This window comes from Alligator sinensis, unplaced genomic scaffold (genome assembly GCF_000455745.1).
Source record: "Alligator sinensis unplaced genomic scaffold, ASM45574v1 scaffold792_1, whole genome shotgun sequence".
Taxonomy (NCBI): Eukaryota; Metazoa; Chordata; order Crocodylia; family Alligatoridae; genus Alligator; species Alligator sinensis.
This window is the reverse complement of record NW_005842794.1, coordinates 694,866-716,800: the sequence shown is the minus strand read 5'-3', so window position 1 is coordinate 716,800 and position 21,935 is coordinate 694,866. Positions and strand designations below refer to the sequence as shown.

Sequence of the window (21,935 nt, the reverse complement as noted above, 5' to 3'; positions counted from 1 at the left end):
CAAATCCCAGAGACCTCAGGGGCAGCAGGAAGAGGAAGTGGTCACACAGCCCATGCTGGCTATATGCCAGAGAGTCCAAGCTGAATGGAATGAGAGGGTTGCCTCTGCACAGCAGATGCCTTCTGGGAGCAGAGACTGAGGGGCAGTCCCTCTCAGGCTGTTTTTCTGCCCCCCGCTACCCTCAGCCCTGCCCCCCACCCCTCTGCTCCAGTGTTGAGTAGGGAATAGCTTGGCAGGGGCTGTGCCCCACCCAGGCAGACCCTGTTGTGGTCCCCAACTGGGTTTCTGACTCCCATCCCCTTCTCAGCCAGCCCTCACTGATCCAGCTAGGGAGAAGAGGGGTGAGGCCAACCTTGCTCTCTGGAGCAGGCAGAACAGTGCATCCCAGGGTTGCAAAGCATCCTAGGATGCTGGGGGACTCTGATTTAACTTTAACTAGGAAGGGGTCTGAGACAGAAGTTTCATAAACTGGTTTGACCAGTGGTGATGTGTAGAGGATGCATGGGGGTACATGTGCACCCCCTGAGAACGCTGGTGCACCCCCTGACAGGTTGCGCTCCCCCCCACTTAGGCAACGGGCAGGGGGGGCAGGTGGGAGCACCAGTGCCCCCCCGCGAGCGCTGGCTGGGGAGTGGGAGCGCCTGGATGAAGCACTGCGGCTGCTTCCCAGTCAGCACCATCAGCTGCAGGGGAACCCTGCCCCCCCAGTCAGTGAGATTGGCCATGGGGGGGACTCTCCCTGGTTGCTGACTGGTCACTGTGGGGGGGGGGGCACGTGCCCCCCGACTAAGGTGGCACCAGTTACTCATGGGTTTGACCTAAATCAGTTAAGTCTGAGACTACATTCAACCAGGTTTACCTTAAACCAGCTTCAGCTATTTGAAACTGGCTTATGTGCACTGAGATTCTGTTCTGTTACAGGTTTAAACCAGTTTTTGATTACTTAAATCAGTTTATGTGTAACTTCTATATTGCTAATTAAAGATTATATAATAATACACTGGGCAGCCAACACCACATGGACATTAAGGGTGTGCACTTTGAAGTGTTTGTAGAGTGAAGAAGCTATTATTGATTTGTCAATATTTTTGAGATTGAAGTAAGCAACAAAATCAAAGGGTACTCTATATCAGTGTTTCTCAACCTGTGGGTTGTGACCCAAAAGTGGGTTGCATGAATATATGAAAGGGTTGTGGACAAACTTAAAAAATGGATCAACAAACTGGATTCTACTTTAAAGAAGAAAAACTTAGGAAACTGTGGCTTTTCCCTTGCAGTTCCAGCCTACAAGGGGAATTCCGGCCTGCAAGGAGCTGCTTGGTGTCCTCCGTGCCTCACATACCCACCCCTTGCCCCAAACACTAAGGGCCTGGGGCCCGGTAGTGGCGGGTAGAGGGTCGGGAGTAAGGGGCACTGGGTTGGGACTGGCCATCGATGTTTACAAATGGCTGCTGGTAAAAAACGGTTGAGAACCACTGCCCTATAGGACTGCTAGTGTCAGATAACACAAGCCAAAATAGCTACTTCTAAACAAAAAAGAGTTATAATTACCTAGTCTCTCTTCTTGTTACACATTTGGAATCAATTACCAGGCAGTGCCAGATGTTGAAGTATGCCTCACTGTGTCACTGAAGAGTCTATCCCCAATGTCTGAAGCCTGGAGTTGGAGTAATTGGAAATTAGTGAACAAAACATGGACACTGCAGTTTTCTGTGCCTATGCAAAACAAAGAATGTCAAGATTCTTTTTATATGTGTACATATATATGTATAGGTATGTGTGTGTATATATATATCTATATATAGATATAGATCTATATATCTATCTATATATATCTATAGATCTATCTATATCTATCTACATATATATATATTTCCAGGCATTCTTACCTTTTCTTTTTAATAAGAAATCTGAAAGAGGTGCTGGTCTCTCCCAGTTCTTAAAACATGATACTGTTTTATTGTACAATATCATACAATTATATATAGGATATTATTTGTTGTATTTTTGTATTCACTAACTGAATTTTATTAAAAGCTATTAAAGTTTCTTAACACCTTTGTATATGCTGTTTGTCTGTCTCCCTAGGACTCACTAATGTAACCAATTGCTTTCACTGCATGGCTTTATGCTTCAAGGTAAGATAGGCAAAACATCAAACAGAATATTTTGTGTTTGTACCCTACACTATTACAGAAGTTTTCCATCTTGCTACTTCAGGGTCTGCTGCTATAACCTCTCCCCCATCACATCTTTTTTGTTGGTATTTTAATCCTTTGTAGGAACTGCTTGAGTGATTGACTCCAGAGAGGCAGGGCACTTTGTTATAGATTCAAATAAACCTTCGTTACAGATTCAATTCTTGGACACACACTGGCTCAGAATAAACATAGGTAGCAGTCCAAGAACCCCCCTTTGCATAGGGCCAACTTTGTTTTTTGCTGGTGGGTGCTTGCAGACCTGAAAACACCCCCAAAAACCCATCACTTTACTTTTAATGTGGCATGTTCCTGTGCCGAGCCCTGTGCATGCCCAGAAGAGACAGAAGCTCTGCAGTGTCTGTAAAGATCAGGTGCACTAGTGGGGCTATTTTGGCACTGTTACCTAATTGCTGATTGAATCAGCTTTAGCTAAAAGCATGCTGCTGAAGTGCCTGATCTTTACAGACACTGCAGAGTTGGGTTGAAGTAACTCACTGTTTCTTCCAGTAAAGTGCATTTTTTTTAACGTCTGCAAGCGTGACTGCGTGCGTGCTGAGCATCCACTAATCTTTTTTGGTGGGTGCTTGAGCCCTGGAGCACCCATGGAGTCTGCACCTGTGCCCCTTTGTAGTTTATTGGCAAAGGGATTACTGAACCATTAAAAAAAGGTATAGCTACAAGTCCGCTTGCATGTTTCCTGTTCTGGGACCTTGATCTTGTAAACATAGGATAATACTTCCCTTCTCTGTGTTATATCTTCTTGAACATCTCTAGATTCTTAAACACATTTTCAGTGATCTTGTTTCTAGATTCTGGTTTCTAGATTCTTCCCCCCTGCCAATATTAATTCAGGAAAGAGTGGGGCACCTGATAAATATGCAAATGAGTGTGTGAATATTGGCAGATCTCTCAGATCCTTAAATGTGGGCTGCTCCTTGTTCATTCTTTCACTGAGAGGATTCTGTTTTCACTTTATTTATTACTGCCCCCAATTCACTCTTGCTTCTTATACTGGAATTACAAAGTGAAGTTTTTCCAGGCAGTCAAAAAGAGTTTTTCAATTCTATCATCAGTTGGTACAACTGACACCTTCTCGTGCAGATTACTTATCTCACCTGAGAAGTTAGTAGCCTGTGGGTATGTCCCCTTTAGCAGCAGAAAGTAGGAATGCCATAAGACTGGATTTGCTCCAAAATTCAAATTGTGCAACTTTTAAAAAATGCATTTCCCAGTGCAAACAAAGGTTTTGGTAACTAAGGGTTAAAGTGTCTTCATTGAAGGTATAAATTGTTTTAAACAGTAAAATCCTCAAAATATCTCCCAAAAAGGCAAAACTAACTCATATGTAGTCTCATAGCTTTTGCTTTGCCCACAAGGTGGAGCTGAATTCACACAAAGAATTAACTGTTTTCCTTTGTGTTACACAATGGATGAAATAATGGCTCTTACAATGCAAGGATGAGGAATCAACTATGGCTGCCAGGGAGAATAGCATGATGTATTAAAGTTCATGAGAGTGAAATAAAGCAAACCTCTCATTTTAATTTGATTTATTCTAGGGCGGTCAATTAATTGTAGTTAATACGCATGATTAAGTTGTTAATTTTTTTGACGCATTAATCACACACGTAGTTTTGCAGCCAGTGCTGGGGCTCTGCTTTGCCACCTCTGGGCCTCCCAGTGGGGCAGTAGTGGCAGTGCAGAGGATTGCAGGGCAGCATGGGGGCAGGCTCCAGGTGGCTATTATGTCTGGGGGAGTGAGTGGGGGTGGTGTGGACACAGACAGACACACAGAGCAGCCGTAGCCTGCATATGACCAGGAATACAGCCCAGCATGTAGAGCAGTACCACGTCATGCTGGTAAGTTGGTGGTGGGGGAGAGGTGGAGGGAGAGGAAAGGGGCAAGGGGCAGATCGAGGCCTCCATGGTGAGAGAGGGAGTGGGGCAGGTGCTGGGCCCCCCCCAGGGGGGTGGGTCTTGGGACAGAGCTGTGGCCAACTTGTCCAGGGATGCGTGCACCCCCAGGGGAAAGCATGAGGGGCATGTGCCCCTCAGATCTGTGCTTGGGGAGCTGTGCCTCCTGCTGCCTAGTGGGTAGGAAACATGTGGTGTGGCCAGCACATGGTTCCTGGGGCAAAAGTAGCAGGGCACAGAGCCCCAGCCTGGAGCAGGTAGCCAGCCTCTGCTCTGTACACAATCCAGGGACACATGCCCTCCATGCCTCCCCCAGGGGTGCATGTAGCACTGGGGAGCTGCGCCCCCACCATGCCCCTGGATGAGCCACCCACAACTCTGTCCCATGACCCACCCCCAGCCCTGGGACCCATTCACCCCAGGCCTGTCCCTGTCCCACTCCCTCCCTCACCATGGGGGCCTCAATCTACCCCCCCACCACTTCCCTCTTCTGTTACCTCTCCCCCTCCACAGACTTACCTGCTGGGTGTGGACAGTGTGTGCTTGTGTGCGTCTCCATCTCTGTGTGTGTCTGTCTCTGTATGTGTGTGTGAGTGTGTGTCTGTGTCTGTGTGTCTGTGTGTGTCTGTCCCTCACTCCCAAGCCACAGCCTGCTGCTGCCCCTCGCTCCTGACCCGTAATGCGGGGACCCCCCTTCCTGGGGTCCAAACCCCTCCCCCCCACAGCCCCCTACACCTTCACAAATTGTCCCCCAGACACCCCACAGCCATCCCTCAACTATACAAAGTACCTGCATAATTTTGAGTTTTTAGCTGTGTGATTAAAATCACAACTAATCACAATAATTTTTTAAAATAATTTGACAGCCCTAAATTCTAAGGTAATTCTTTGTTGGTTTTGAAATGGTGTTTCTTAATCATCAGAACCCTTAACAGCTTTTCTATTATCCAGATGATAACTTAAAAGGTGGTTCCTATTTTATGGAACCAGCCATTTTACTGGTGTTTGCAGAAACCACTGTTTTTGTGGTTTCTGCAAAAATTGTGAAGTTGTGATCTGAGTAGGTTCCTAATTATTACATCTGACAAAGTAGGCTATTGCCTATGAGTTTCTGAACAAGTTAGTTTATATGGTGCAACCCTCCCCTGCCTTATAGATGATTTCTAACTAACATGGCTAACTACCGGTCTTATAATTGCCATCTCACAGTAAATATTATATTAAATTTTATAAACCTCGCAGTAATTTTATATTAAAATGCTGACTGGTACACTGCTTTTTAGAGGTACTGTAATGAATATAGTTATTCTTTCACTGGAAAAAAAAGCACAAACACTTTGGAACTGCATAAAGTCTCACTGGGTGAAGTGTGAAACTGCAGAGACCATATCTGTTGTGGGCATATGGCTACTGGGTATTGAGTGTAATAGCGAATCCAAGTGCAGGGATTTACATACTGTATACATAGACAAATATCATGCAGCTATGAGCCAGTGACAGCAAAACAGCCATTGTTGGCTGACACTTTAGAATAATAATGCCAGATAATCAGACTGCTCTGTGGATAGTCACGGAGGAACTGATCTCAGTTCCTTGTCTTCGTCTCTCCCACTTATTACTGTATACTTTGAACATACTATTTTACCCCAACTGCCTTGAACTGAGCATGTATGCCATTCTGTTATTTTCAGTACATTAAATGGGCTGTATTAGAAGTTTTCTGAAAGGATGGGGGAGAGGGGCAGGAACCCCTATCCTTGGCTTGAGGTCACTAATATAGCATCAGGATTAGATTTACCCTCATCTGTATTGTGCTCCTTCACAGCATAAAGGCTGGCCAGTAAGTCTACTTCACTTTTTCCTCTCTTCATGCTAAAGAGCAGTGTGCCCATATGGAACTGTGTACATAATTTACAAATATTACTGCATCTAGAATCCTCATGTGAAAGTGGGGCCAGCATTAAAAACATAATTCTGAGCTCTGAACACATCTCCAAGTCCATCTTTCTGTCCTACTCTAACATGCCCTTTTTCAAACATGCAGAAAAAGATTCATAAAAGTATCACACTTACACATAAGGGTGAAGTTACATGTTACACTTAGAATGTACTAAGGGCATTTAAAATGCAAACATCTGCATATTAAAGTTCATTATGTTCTGCTAAGTGCCCTCTAAGCATCTGAAATTTACACCAATTCAGGCAAGGGTTAAGTCTGGGTCATGTTACTTACCTTATGTTAGTATAACTTCAGTCTGCTCCATAGTAAAAAAAGAGTAATCTGCAGTTCTCCAGCATCCTAGAACATACTGCACCATTCTTTCCTTGAAAAGGGATAGAACCCAGGAGCGCTTGTATATGTGACAGGGGTTTCATCCCCAAGGTTTTATTTTATGTTCTCTAAATTGAAATGGTGGGTTTTTAACTGAAACCCACCATTTACATTTTTCTGTTACATTATGGCAAGAGGCCAGATCCTTTTTTTTTTTTTTTTTGGCAGAGCTGAAGCCTGCCTGAGGCTAGGGGGCGAGCTGCTGGCTGGCTGAGTGGCCCTGGTCCTTCCCTCCATGGTGGTGGCACCCCCTGGGACCACCTGGGTGGGATGCTAGGAGGCTGGATGCTGCCCCAGGACAGAGATAGCACCCAGCTCAATCCAATTGTACCATAAGCCTGCCCAGGGAGCAGTGCCTGGTGGGTTTACAGTGGGTAGACTGAGGGAGGACTTGGATCTAGTTGGGTGCTGCCTCCGAGTGGGGGGAGCATCCGGCCCACTAGCTGGCCACCCACCGAGCCCTGGAGGTTGCTGCCACCACAGAGAGAACTGGGGCCCCCCACAGCTCAGGGGCCGCTCATCCCACTGGCAGTTCACCCCCTGGCTTCGGGTAGGCTCCACTGGAAAATAAAGAAAGGACTGGACCCCTTGTTGCCTTTAGCAGGTGCCTGGTAAAGGAACAATCCTACTTTTTTATTTTTTTGGCAGAGCCTGCCTGCCTCTCCTGCAGCTGGGCGGGGGGGAGGAGAAAGGCAAGTTGCTGGTGGTCTGAGTGGCCCTTGAGCTGTGGGGGGGGCTCAGTCCTTCCTTCTGTGGTGGCAGTGCCCTCTCGAGCCACCCAGGTGGGCTGCTAGAGGTCCAGGCATTACTCCAGCTTGGAGGCAGCACCTGGCTGGATCCAACTCTTCCCTGAACCTGCAGGGGCTTCCAGCACCCTGTGCTCTGTCCCTGCTGCCTTCCTGCTACCTGGGACGGCCCAGGAACAGGCTGGTTTGCTCCTGGGGGGGTGTGGAGAGGTAGCAGGAGAGCAGCTGGGTGTGCTGGCAGCTGAAGAAGGTGGTAGGGACAGTGCACAGGCCACTGGAAGCCTTGGGGGCTTAGGGAAGCTTAGGTTTGGTGGGCTTTCAGAGCCCCATGCACCTTCCCCACGACTTTCTCAGGCCACCAGCACACCCAGCCTCCCTCCTGCCACCTCCCCATGTTGACCCAGGGGCAAGCCATCCTGTTTTCAGGTGCTCCCAGGTGGCAGGAAGGTAGAAGGGACAGTGCACAGGGTGTGGAGGCCCTGGCAGGCTCAGGGAAGAGTTAGATCTGTCCGGGTGCTGCCTCTGAACTGGGGCAGTACCTGGCCCACTAGCAGCCCACCTGGGCAGCCCTGGGGTGCCACCACCCCAGAGGGAAGGACTGGGATTCCCCCGCAGCTCATGGGCTGCTCAGCCTGCTGGCAGCTTTCTTTCCAGCCATGGGAGAGATGGGCATGCTCCTCCTCCTCCTCCAAAAAAGAAGGATTGGGCCCTTCACCACTTCTGTCTTCAGGAAGTGCCTGCTGAAGGTAGAAGCAGAGAGGGGCCCAATCCTTTTTTCTGTGGAGCCTGCCTGCCTCTCCCATGGCTGGGGCTGAACTGACAGCTGCACTGTTGCAATTTGCAACATTGCAAACTAAACTACATCTGGATGTAGTTTAGTTTGCAATGATGCAAAGTCATTTAAAATCCCCAAAACTGGCACACATGTAATGCGTGATGCCATTAAGCCATATAAATTATGTTTTCATCATGTGTACATCATGACGACTGTCAGGTGTACAAGCACCCCAGATATCCTGGTTCCTAGCCATGCCCCTGCTTGGTAGGCCTCTTGAGGCAAGCTAGAGCTGTGCAGGCAAGAAACAGTATTAACTCTCAATGTGAGACTGCTCACAACACATTCTAACTTTAACACTGTTTAACATTCCACAGATTTAGTATGGTCTAAATGTAACATGAAACTTCTAAGAACATTTTTAGCAATAGTCCTAGTTCTTATGCTTGCCTTCATCAAATTAATTTTCTCCTAGCAAAGTGTGCAATGATAATATGAGCACTGTTACTGTCAGGAAGGCAGACAAATAATTACCTAAATTAAACAATAAAAAAGTTAATAACTTAGTTTGGAGAAGTGCTTGCAGCTCAAGGCACAGTAACAGTTATCTTCTTCCTATACAGTATGTCCTGCTCTTTTGTCTGAAATAGTCTGCAAAGCCTGTTTTCTCAGGTGCTTGGGTTTTCAAAGGACTTGGCAGAATGGGGCTTAGAGTCAGATGTGGGGGTGGGAGGGAGTGGGGATTTTATTCTGTTCTTTTGCATGGATGATTTGTCTTGGTACTATGATTTTTACACATACAATAATAAACATGTTGTTTTATGGGGTAGAACCCTTATTAATTATCCAATCATCCCATGTGTTTCATGACCCACCCTAAAAGCTCAGTGGTGCTGTGGCTGTTCTTCTAACCCAGATGCTATGAAGGAAGCTCTTTGGTGTGTAACAGTTTCATCTCTTGATTGACAAGAAGGATTCCAGTTTAGAAGTTTTCTGTTCACTGAAGCAAGGCACTTCCTTTAAACCCCATACTTGCTCCTGTTGAAAAGCTGCAGGTCCCCAACTGAGCTTTTACTAAATCTTGCTAGTGTCAGTGTAGAATTACACAAACACTGTAAATAGTTTGCAAGTGTGCAAACCCATTTTAGAAGTAGTGCAATTCCAGAAGTAGTACAATACTGTTCCCAGTTGATATTTCAAAGCAGTCATGAACTTTAAATGTTTTGTTACTCATTTGAGGTAATTTCATATCTGCATACCATGACATGTGACACTCCTTCCTTCAGAGTATATGAAACTATGGCTTAATGGTTCCACACTGTCTGTTAGGCAGTCTCCCTGTTAAAAAGAGTGGAAACTATATAGACTGTTGCCAGCTCTCGCAAATTTCTCACCAGTGGTGGGATTTTGGCCTGGGTTGGTGCCAACTCTAACAATGAGGAGACAACCTTCTCATGAATTTAGCCTGCCTGAGGAAAAACTCCTTCTGACTAGCTTCCTGTCCCCATCTCTTGGGGTCAAAGCACCTAAACAAAGCTTCTTCCTTGCCTCTCAAGCAGCACCACTCTACTCTGACATGACAGAGTAAATAGTAGGAAGAACTCAGCAGCTCAAGGGAGCACCATGCTAGCCTCCATTTGTATCATCCATGAAGCCTGGATACTTTGCTCCTCCTCCTCCTTCTTCTATGCAAACCTCCATTGGGGGGAAGAGGTGGGGAATTAGGAGAGCCATCACTACAGTTGCCTCATCCCTCCCAGCCAGTGTGAACCATGCTCATGCCTCGAAATGAGTTTGTTCCTGCATGTTAGCCTTGTACAATTAATCTTATGTGAAACTGTAGGCAAATTCCATTAATAAAATGAACAAGACAAGTTTTAAGAAAGGAACAATCAGCCTTTGTCTCTTCACCAGTCCAAAGAAAACAAGTCAAGCAATTGCATTAACTGGTATATAGCCAAATACTTCTGCCAGGCAGAAAATGAACACGTGACTTGCTGCACTGCTACGAGAAACTCAGCAGGCCTTGCATCTTGTGTCTCTTCTTGAACAGTCTCAGTATTATTTCCATCTTCAGTTTGTTATAGTCTTGTTCTGCTGATAAACCGTTTTCCATCCTCCTACATTTATGACCTTTGCTCACAGGCAACAGTAGTTATGAAGCTGTGCTTACAAACTGAAAGTTTTCCTATCTTCCTTTTCATCTTTTTATTCTCATTGTTAAATTTATTAATTGTTATATCTCAATAGCTTTAAAAAAAAAGCAGCTTAGGCATTTTGGACAATAATGTTATATTCTGTTATTCATTTAATTGTCAGAATTAAAACTGTGAAGTAGTCTATTTAATCTTTTCTTTTCCAGTTTCTGAGGAAACCTCCCACAAATATCTGAGCCCATTTGTAACATTTTTCAGAATTACAAAATGGGAGTTTTATATGTGACAATGTTATGGAGAATTTATTTCACATTTTACAATGTGATACCTATTTTTCTGATATGATATTAAAATGAACATTACTACATAGCTTTGTCTATCATATTTTTCCACAGTAGTTATGTTTCAACTAGCAGCTTATGATGTATTTTATAACTGTGGACAGTGGAATATAATAGGGGGAAAATTATTAAATATTTGGGGTAATTTTTCCAATTTTTTTCCAGTTAAAATACAAATTCCACATTCCCTCATCCAGCAAATTGTGTTGGTCACAGTTTCTCACTGAACTGATTACTGTGACATGATTGATGACTGTCTCTTTAAAATTGTAGGTATGTGCAGTTGGTCTCAGGCAAAATTCAATTCTGCGTTAACAACTAGTGGTCTGTAGAGTTGGAGCATGCTGCAGGCTTGGAGTACATATTTTAGATTTTCACTGGTCAAGTTGTGCCACTGAATGTAGCAGTTAACAGGACTTGTTCTGGTGAATCTAGAAGGCATAACTCAGAGCTCTGGGCCCTATGGGTATATCTAGGATTTTTAAAAGGGGGGTGCAGATGAGATAGTGCATCGTCCTATATAACACTGAACATTTTTCTCTAGGTAAAGAGAAACTAGATGCTTTGCTAATAAGCTACAGGCCTAGTACTGTATTATTCAGTTTAAGATCAAGGAAAAACAAATAACTTTATTGAAATGTTCAATAATTCACTAGTTCAATAATATTAAATTGTAAAAACACAACAGGCTAGTTAAAATATTCAAAAAAGTAAAAAGATATGGTTTAGTTAGTTCTGTAGGCATTATAGCTAAAGATACATCTCTTATTCAAATTCTTAAAATGAAATTTAGTCTTCTTGAGCATCTTGACCATGCCGCCGATACTTCACTCAGTCATTTCTACACCTGAGTTAATATTATCACCCCAGAGTTAAGACTTGTAGCTTGAACTAAAAACAGTCTGCAGGGCTATGAAACAGAAGAGTGACATTACCAGGCATGGCTAACAGGCAGCAAAAATGCAGAAGAAAGGACAGTTTGAATAGTGGAACATTAAGACCATTAACAAGGAAAGATGGTCTTAACACCTATGGAGTGAAGACAGATTAGCAGGAACCAGATAGATTAGAATAAGCCAGGACATCAACTGACTCCCTCAGTGTCAACTGAATTGAACTGCACTGTTCCTCTTAGGTAATTGTTTTTAAAGTTGGGGTACAGCTGGAATCAAAAGGGGATTCAACTGCATGACTGCACACCTGACCCATAGATCTTCTTCTGTTGCGCCCAGTCCTGAAGTTCTCCCTCATGCAAAACTGCTACTGATTTCAGCTCTGATTAAAGATGTAAAGACTAAGCGTTAACATCTGGTCCCTTCTCACTTACTCGAGCTTTATACTGATTTCAGTAGAGTTACTCTTGATGTATTCTGTTGTCAGATCCAATCAGCTGCTATGAATTTAAAAACAATCACTATGTATAGCATTATAGAGGGCTCTGCTATGTCTCCAGAGTCGGTCTTGTATATCTACAGTTCCCTTTCTCATGCATGTGAAGTCATAATATTAGAGATTGTGTCAATGTACTAAGATAGTTTATTACAGTGGAACAAATGTCAAACAAGTTATAGATCTAAAACTGTATAGACATTTCAGAACCTACAGCTTTCCTAATTAGACTAATTAAAATTAGAAAAATAATGTAGAAATAGCACGCAGTACTTGGTTTAAAATCACACAGCTTTGGTTATTGTGCTTGTATCTATGCCTGATCACATTTTATCAAAAAACATACTGTACAATAATAAAAGTTAAACAAGATAAATATCAGATTCTGGCATACTTGTGGATACTTATGAACATATTCAAAGTGTTCTCAAAAATTCACATTACATATAATAGCATCTCTGTTAGAGCTTGTTCCAAAACTGACTGAAATCAATAGAAGTCTTCCATTGACTTCAGTAGTTTTTTAGTCAGCCTGTTTGTTATACATGTCCCAACAAAAATATTCTCAGAATAAAATCGAAGAGGGGAGGAGGGGAGCCTAGCATTTCCTCCCCTGTCATTTTTAATAATTAACATCTTAGTTTTTAATTTAAACACTTACCGATGTGTCCACTAGTAATGATCTAGTTAAGGATCTAGCATATGCTTATGACCAATGCCTTCCTGAAAAGCAGTGTGAAAGCTTTCATTCCACACATAAAGGAACATTTTAAAACAATGGCAAGATACATCTCTGGCATAATTTCAATGTGAGTTTTGTCAGGGAGGAATTTGGCTAAACATATTTTACCTACTTTTTAAAATACAGGAATTAAGAAACCCCCTGGAAATTTAGTATTTTTATGCCTTTTTGTATTTTTAGTTTTCAAATGGCTTTGCTTATGGTATATTCTATTGTTGATAATGCTCAATAAACTGTTAGCAATTCATCAAATCTAGTCTCTGGCCTAATTTTGTCAGTGGAGACTCCACCAAGCCTGATATGCTTGTTTGTTTTGAATTAGCAGTGCTACTCCTATTTTGATGAAAAGGATGAGAATTGCCTAAAGGTTGCAATCTGGTCCTTGAATCATGTCAGACGATCCATATGAGTAGCTGCTTTCATTCCTCTATAACTTACTTTTTTAAAAGACAAAAATAGTACTTCATTGCCATGACTTCCAGACCTGGTACTTTGGGTAGAACAAAAATACCATAAACAATGGGGTTTTCATGAGAAATCCATTTACCTAAGACTGGCTCCAAGTCAAGTACAGTATATAAATCTCGCTACTGGATACTGGCTCTAGTCTCAGTCCTGGAAAGACTGAGCACCTTCTGAAAACCAGTAAAAGGAACTGTAGGTACTCAGAATCTTTCACAAGTGGTCCAGGCTTTCTTTAGTAGGATTAGGCCTTTTTACCATACATTTGTATGGTAATTTTGTCTAGTCAATCTGGGTTAATTTAAAGCCCATGAAAGCCTGGAAAGGCTTCCACTGACTTCAACAGGCTTTGGATCAGGCCCTTGGAGAATTAATAATCTGCTTTGGGACATGCTTGGTAACCTCTGTCGTGGTGATTTTCACTATGCATTCATTACTATGAGCATATACTATGCAGATAGATTCTACTGGTTAATATGCATTCACCAACGCACGTCTGCAGTTTTCGTAAGGCACCTTTTATTCATATATGGTTGCTAAGGAAACAGGTTATGGGCCAGAATTCTATCTGAAATATAAGCAAACAGTTGTACTATGACCACTTATTAAAAACAGGTAAATGGTAAATTTGGCAAGTATCTTATATAGCCAGTATAATTTAAAATTTTAAATTTAACTGATATTTGGTTTAAACTGCCAATGACATCTATTTTATTGTCATTGAAAATGAACTGTGGCTGTCTATACACCATATTGAACTGTTTATTAAAAGTATTTTTGTTTAGTACTATTAATAGAGTCCATTTAAGGAATATTTTCTAGAAATTAAAGTATTTTTCATTCCTTTTACATCTTCCTGTTTGCCCTCTAACCCAAAGCTTGATTTTTTCATCAAACTATTTCAAGATAACTTAAACTATGATTCAGCAAATCACAACTCACATGACTTACTCCGGCTCATGTGAGTAATACCACTGGAATCAAAAGAAGCATTATCTTCCTATTGAACTATTTATATCATTCAGAAAAACCTATAGAAGGATATGAAGGATCAGGTTTTAAGTTAACAGAGTTCTCAGGATTTTCAAAAGATCGTTTTGTTTAGGAATAAGACCCTGGACAAAATACAAAGAGGAATATTTTTCAATAGATATGATTATTCTAAATTCATGACAAGAGAAGTGGAAAGGAACTCTCCCGCTTATGCATAAATTTACCATACAAAATTTAGAACTGTGTGTGTGTAATATTCTCTCTCAATGTATAAAGCACATACCTCATCTTTAAAAGCACTTTTGTATATTTTATCTACAGTAGAAAGGCCTTGCTTTATGCACTGCTGAAATATAGTCATTTATAGATGTAGAGTTTAGGCCGGTATGACATGAGATATATAGCATTCAGATCGAAACCGCAAGTGGAGTTTTAGATATATATGTACTGTACTTTGGCATATACTTGCTAAAATTAGAATCTGGCCAAGGCATCCATGTAATCCCTCTACCTTTGTCAAATGTCAAAGGGTTTTTTAATTATCAATAGTCATCAGGATCTTGATTTTATGGAGCAGATTGTCCTTTATGAAGGAAGAAGTCAGGGCTTCCTGAAGCCAGGGCTCCTAACTGTTGGAACCTTTCTGTAATTATAGCAGGGCAGACTTCTGCCTTACCCACATATCTACTGTGGTTTGTACAGACTTTGGAAGTTTTGCCGAGACTATAGGCATCTGTTTCAAGGCACTAATGCCTTTCCTGCCTTCCCTCCTCCAGCCTTTCCAGCAGTAATAATTGTGCAGGAACTCACAAAAATCCAACAGTATTGACACTTATTTACAGCAACACAGCACAGCAGTTGGAACAAATGAAGTTAAATTTCACATGTCAAAAAAGTCTAGCTCCTTCCAGCTGCTACACTGAATAAATGTGTTCTGAATTCTACTATCCAATATTTTTACCTGCATTTTTGAGGATTTTTCAAAAGATTTTTTTCAATTTACTGTAATTACTTCTTACAATGACTTACCTAAATTCAGGTTGCTGTGATGCTACTGTCTTGTTAAGATAGCATAAACGGGTATGCTCAGGCAAAATCAGCTCAGCGAAATAGCATGTAGGTTCTCTCTGTGGCTACTCTGTATCAAGCTGCAAAGTGGGAAACCCAAGTTTAAAATAGATTAACTAAAGGCAAGACACTATTACTACTTTCTAGTCACTCTTGCTATTTCCCTAATCATAATTGGGTGCTGCATTATAGATTTAGAACTATTTCCCTTGTCAGTAAGACTCCCAAATACACTGGCAATGCACAAGTGTTGTTGGTACATCCACTTTTTAGCAGTATATATGCTAGCAGTACTTCAGTATGGTTTCCTTCTTTAGTATAAACTGAGCATAAATGTTTTACAACTCATACTAGGCTGAAGTGTAGGACCTCATCTAGAATAGATGCTGGTTGTGCTTCACTGATCAGGCAAACTATACTTAAATATGATTTAAACTAACACAACCCAAAGGACTGGAGACTGAAAATTAATTTTCATTACCACTCAAATAATTATTGACTGACAAATTACAAAACACAATTCAAAATTGTCCTTGATTTTAAAATCCTCCACATACTTGATTCAACCTCTTACAAAATCTTTTCTGTCTGCAAGACCCTTCAAGACAACTCCTCCAGAATACATTTGCCATATTTGCTCTTTGCTTAGCTGCCTCTTCATCATTTCCCGCCTCCCCCCCAAAAAAACATCCTAATTTCTCTCTCTCTTTTTTCTCTGTAAAATGTTTTAGAAGACAGTTTTGCAAGAAATATTTAAATTATTTTGTATAGCACCTTGCTAAGTTTTAGGGTAAGGCCTTGTGACTCAAGTGATTTGTAACAGTAGTAGAGTAGCAAAGATTAGGGATAAAAGAGCTAAGGGCCCACCCTCCATTCACAACTGTATGGTTAACAACACTAAACATTCACAGTAACTGCATAATCTACTGGCTATATTTTAAATGGCAAAGCTCAGACCATTGTATCCTGATTGTTTTGCAAAGTCTACTTTCATGGTTGTTTCAAAGAGATATTCTGTGTCATGGTACCTGCATTTAAGCAAGGCAAGTTTAAAAGAAGGCTGGGCCTCAAATATCAGTATAATTGGCCATACCAAAACAGTAATAAAATGCTGATGTTCAGAAGCCCATACTAAAGATTCCAATGAACTTGAAGCTTGAACACAGAACTTTGAGGAATAAGGGCTACCTGGGAGCAGGACATGTGAAAATTGAAAACTACAACATGGCAGTGCTGGAGAATAACCAGATAATAAAGTACTACAAGAGCCACTAGATGTCCAAGACAGATTAGAGAGATTCCAATATCATTAGTATCTGATTCAAAGTTTGTGACAATATAACTAAATCAACTAAATGGATAGCTTCATGCTAATAAGCTATGCAGTTTCAGACAGCCTAAATCAGACTTAACTTTACTGATAAGATTATTTAAAAGTGAAATAGTAACAGAATGAACAATTTTTGTTTTCTGCGCACTCAAAATTTGGTTAGTTTTTCTACTAGGCAGAAATTGGATACATGGGCATAAAACAACAGATTACAAATAGAAAAAAATGCAGGTCAAATATTTTGCACCTGAAGCAGAACTAACTAAAAATATTACTAGTTGTACATTGGGTGTGAAAACCTGCACGATTCCAGCACCTCACTTGTGTCCCATAGCCAAGGAGAATAAAACAGATGTAGTTCACAAGATTTACATATGGTGCCCATTGCCACAGCATCTGGGCACCTCACATTAATTAATAATATTCTATTAAAACATGCACATCAAACCATGTAGGATGTTCAAACTAGGAACAGCTTGATCATTAGTAGAATCATTCTTAATAAGCAAATGATCTTCTTCACCTAGGACCAATTGCTGCTCTCAAGCCAGCAGTGATTTTTTTCCAAGTCAGGGAAGCATTTATGAACTCAGTTATAATAGTTATACAAGGATCTGTACTCTAATGATAGAAAATAATTGCTTATACGGTCAAAACAACCAGGCTGAAACATCATGATGTAGCCAACAGGAGCATTTGCATTATTTAAGTGTTGTAGGTAACAATAATAATAAACCTAACCGTACTCATATAACAGCCCTTCTCCTGCTGAGACCTGGTATAATACGCGAACACTATTTTGAAATGTAATAAATATGATCCACTTCAACTCAGTAGCAAGCAGAATTTCTTTAAGCATAATTCCATACAAAACAGAAAGAAAATAAAAAATAGTCTTGAGAGCATGTAAGAGATACCTACTAAGAATGTTACAAAAGTAAAATATATCAAATTAATTCAATCAGAGAGAATGAAATCACAAACATAATAAAATCTCTATTAAAAATATCACTTACAAATGCTGATCAATCGATTATGTTTCTAGTTCTGTTTCTTTAAATGGAATGGGGGTATATGATTGTATTTTGTGAATTTAATATTGTAATTATATATCAAACTGAATTTAGAATGATTATTAAATAATGGCCTATCAAAACAGACAAGAGCAGTCACTTTCTTGAACAATAACGTTGTTTATTCAGAACACACTGAACTGATGATCTTTTCAGAAATAAATTAAAATTAGCTCAATACGAATGAAAAAGCTAATGCTATTTGTTCTAATATAAAATGGCCACTAAAACCATACTTTAAATATTTCCTTTGTGGTTATGTTTCTATTCTTGATCCTCATCCACACAAAATGTACTTAGTCATTAAAGTCAAGGACATGAAAGGAAAATGGCTACCAAGCTGCAAAAGTCTTTTTGCAATGAGAATTTTTCAAGTCATGTACAAAGGATATTGTAGGGAGATACACCATTATAAGCTAAGTGGGGAGACATTTGCTTAAGCAATATCCTCTAGCACACAGGTTAGATTTTTACAGATACTGTTAAAAGTGTTAGATAACCTGTTTTAACTCAGAAATTATTTATTCAAACTGCAGAATCTAAGACATCTTTATGGTAAACCAAAAAGGAATTTATATTAAGCTTTGTTGATGTCCCAAGACATAAGTACTTTTTCAGAATGGCTAAACACAGTGCTTTGGTTGGACTTCAGAATGCGTTCTATGTAATGAAAGAGCCATTGGATTATTGTTGCTAAATTCAGTACTGGTGAAAATGGCTTAAGTACGCCTGCAATTCTCTACACTTCTTAGCTGCTTATCGTTTTAGTGATACTCATACACCAGTGATAATGAAACTACTGCTTTATATAAATACTGCACATACCTCGAATTCTAGCTCAAGCTATACTAAAAAGATCAAGAAAAGAGAGGACACTCAGGTACATTTCTGGAAGCAATCAATGCAAAACAGGAAAAAATCTGTTTTCTGTTATGTACAGCTTTATGAACATGGCATCATTTAAGAAACGATAGCCGCATGGAAACACAAAATGACATCAGATTCTCATTTTGAATTGAAAAGAAACTTAACAACAACATTTCCATTTGCATTGTGGCATTAAACAAGAATAACTTCCTTTGCATCTCTACTATTGCACCTTTTAAAAGGATTTGGTTGCCAAGGAAACATGTTCTGGCCCAGTATTAAATCTGAAACAAAGATATTTCAGAAGTTGGTTTAAAGAGTACAATACTGATATATATACACATAGATATGTATATGCATTTATTTATTTAATACCTCAAATGCAGGCTTTTATGGCCATAGGGCTAGTTATTGTTTGAAATAAGCCATACTGCATTGAACTGATGTTCAGTTTAAGCTGACAGGGCCATCTCTATCTATGTCTCTTTAAAAACCTTATGCCTTAAAATAAAAAGAAACACTGTGGGTTTACATTTTTACCTGATATAGCAAATGTCTGTGTCAAAGCAAATTAATCTTTATTTAAGATTTCACAGAGCACATTGAAAAAGCGCTTCCGACGCAGAATTTAAATATTTTTCATTTTTCTTATATATCTTTACTTTTATTTTTTATATTTTAACCACAAGCTCAATAATTTTCATAGTAGCCTTAAAAATGCTACCAAAACAATAGGCATTTCAAAAATTCTTTTGTTGCATAAGCGTTGCCACGCCCTTAGTACATATGATTATTGTAACAGACATGACTGTTCTACTTTCACAACAGATTTTTTTAACAGTAAAAAACAATTGTAATCCCAGTATGTGAAGCCATTCAATTTAGTATTAGGTTGCCTTGAGATTTCTTTAACTAAACTGTTCAATACAATTCTATATTGCAAGCTACAATTTTAAACCCATTTCATGTTCTTGCAGCATTGACTAAGAAATCTGTAAAACATGCAAATCAAAACCTACCTGTGTGTACCACTTAATGCAGTGTGAGCATGGCAATGTACCCAGCCATTTTTATATAAAGCGATGGTGATAAACTGAATTCTTGGTCTTCTCAAAATTTTTTTTAGAAGCAGTTGTCAAAAATCAGATGGGAAGCAGCTTGAATAGACCGTGATCAGGAGAACTGAATTTATCAATAAGGAAAGCAAGGGTGGGGAGGGGGGGAAAAAAAGTCCTCATCCAAGGTTTCCGAAACTGCCACACAAGGTTTTTTTTGTCCCCTCTCCTCAGAGGGTTCAAAGCTTGAAGCTGACCACTGGAAAGGCCACTTGTCACATTTGCTGAAAATCAGCCTATTGATATCACTGCTGAAAATATAAACTCGACAACCAAAGCCCATTGCACAACGTGGACTGCGTAAGAGTTAAAAATAGATTCAACGTGCCTCCTACCTGCATAATAAATATGTAAGTTTCAAGTGCTTTAATTCGATATTCACATTAATTAACAATACAACATACATTATTTAAACTACAATAAATGCAAGAAGAAAAAGGGTGACACCATCTGGAAGCAGAGCTTGCTTCTTTTTTTTTTTCTCTTAAGGGCTATAATGTATTTTGAATGTGATGACAAGCTAACAGCTCCCCACATTGCAAATTAAATAGAATTCTGAAGGTGATGCTGAAATATTGAAGCCTGTAATGAAGCACAAACAAGTCTTCACTACTGCATGACATGGCACACAGACCATTTACATACTCACATTTGAAATACTATGCACGGTATAATGAATTCTATACACAGCATGCACACAGCACAAGCAACGTTAATCCTGCCTGCCATTTTAGGCTAGCAGGAGTAAGATACATACTGCAGCACAGCTCTGGTAAGGGAGGAGGCAAGGGACAGCTCACCTTAAATGCAGTATCTGATTAATGTTGTAAGTGACATTGCGTATCAGCTACAGTCTTGGTTCAACTGGGTGGGAGGGAACAAAGAAAAATGTCATCAACTGGTGATGCAAGATGAGCTCCAGTCACTAAACACTGTTAGTAAACTCCAAATTCTGCAGTGATACAGTAGTAGGCTTTTTAAACTGTTAGCAAAACCTTCTTGTACTGTGGGTGAGTCTGCCTGCCGAGGGAAACAAAACAATCCCTTTGCTCATTGGAGAAATGCTAGAATGACTAGAGTGATATCATCTTAATGAAGATTTCATACAGTACATCTTAGGTCTTGCATGTATTTGTGATCTCTTAATTTTTCAGCTGTATAATTTTTAAAAATGAACAAAAAGACTATCAATAAAATGATCACTGCTAAAGCTCTAATTCTGGCACATCATGCGATATATGTTCTCCTCCCTCCCCCCCCCCCCCCCTTTTTTTTCTTTTTTACAGTTTATTGCAATTCTGAGCAGTATTGACAAAACCACACGAGCTCACGGTCCAATTGCATGATCAGCTGTCTGTGTCTACGCTACACCCTGTTAACCACAAGCAATGTTAGAGCTAAATATATCTGCAATGCAGAAATGGTAGATACTTTGTTGCATAGAATTTTGATTAATTACAAAGTGTTTTAATACTCACAGAGGTAACAAAATAAATAAGTAGATAAACAAAAATTTGGTTCTTCTGTCTTTTAGATACTGTACATATCAGACTGTTACAGACCATAAAAGCTATCCTAAGTATATTGACCTAAATAACGCTAAGACTACTTAAGCAGCAAACAAGCATACTCACTGTCAAAGCAAGGAAAACGAAACAATGATTGCCTAATCAAACTGAAAGCAACTTGCTAGCACGGTATGAATTCCAAAATGCTACATACTGTATATGCACATCTCATGTTATAGGGAGATGCAACACTCCTTTGTTTTTTCTCAGAGGCTTTTCTTAGCTACGGTTGCACAATGACATTCTGACATCATGGAGGTCACTGCAGTCACCAAAGTGCTGTCGTTTTTGATGACAAAAATTATTTCAGGATACTAAGCCTCAGCAGCAAAATTACAAAATCTCACAGTATCTACTTAAAGGCTTTCCTCTACCTTCCGAGATTAACAATGGGAATTTTGTTTGGCTGCAAGTATTATGTTGGCATCACCCTTTGCAGAAATTGCAAGAAGGTAATCATGGGAATTAGATATTTTTAAATAAGTAGAGGCAAACGTTTAAAAAAATGCCTCCTCATTTTTTTGTAAAGCTCAAATTACAATAAAAGGTTTAATGTGTGGAACAACACAGAGTAAAAGGGAGGAAAAAGCTGCTTATGCAAGGTTTTGAAAAACTGCCTAATAAGCAAAAACTGTTTTGCTATGTTTCCATTGTCAACATGTCCCCAAAGGGAGAATGAGAGAGACGGCACAGCTTGCTGCAGTCGACATTACCTTCTTGTAAAGCTGAACTGTCAGGTAAAGTTAAGCAGAGCCTTAAATGGTAGATGCTTTCAAAAAAGGGTTTTTTAAAAATGCTTTTCTGGGGCTTCTCAATTTTCTCTTCCCCCCTCCCCCACATACACAAAGCTGAGTCCTCTTTAA

General features: G+C 40.2%; 1 long non-coding RNA gene across 1 annotated transcript; it reads right to left on the bottom strand.

Annotated features, from left to right (window-relative positions):
- Window positions 1-1,312: 1,312 nt before the first annotated feature.
- On the bottom strand, window positions 1,313-21,267 carry LOC112547905. The gene is made up of 4 exons (XR_003091685.1): window positions 21,139-21,267; window positions 20,305-20,368; window positions 15,081-15,199; window positions 1,313-1,657 (listed from the first exon to the last, which is right to left on the bottom strand). It is a non-coding gene; the product is annotated as an uncharacterized LOC112547905 (long non-coding RNA).
- Between the last annotated feature and the right edge of the window lie 668 nt (window positions 21,268-21,935).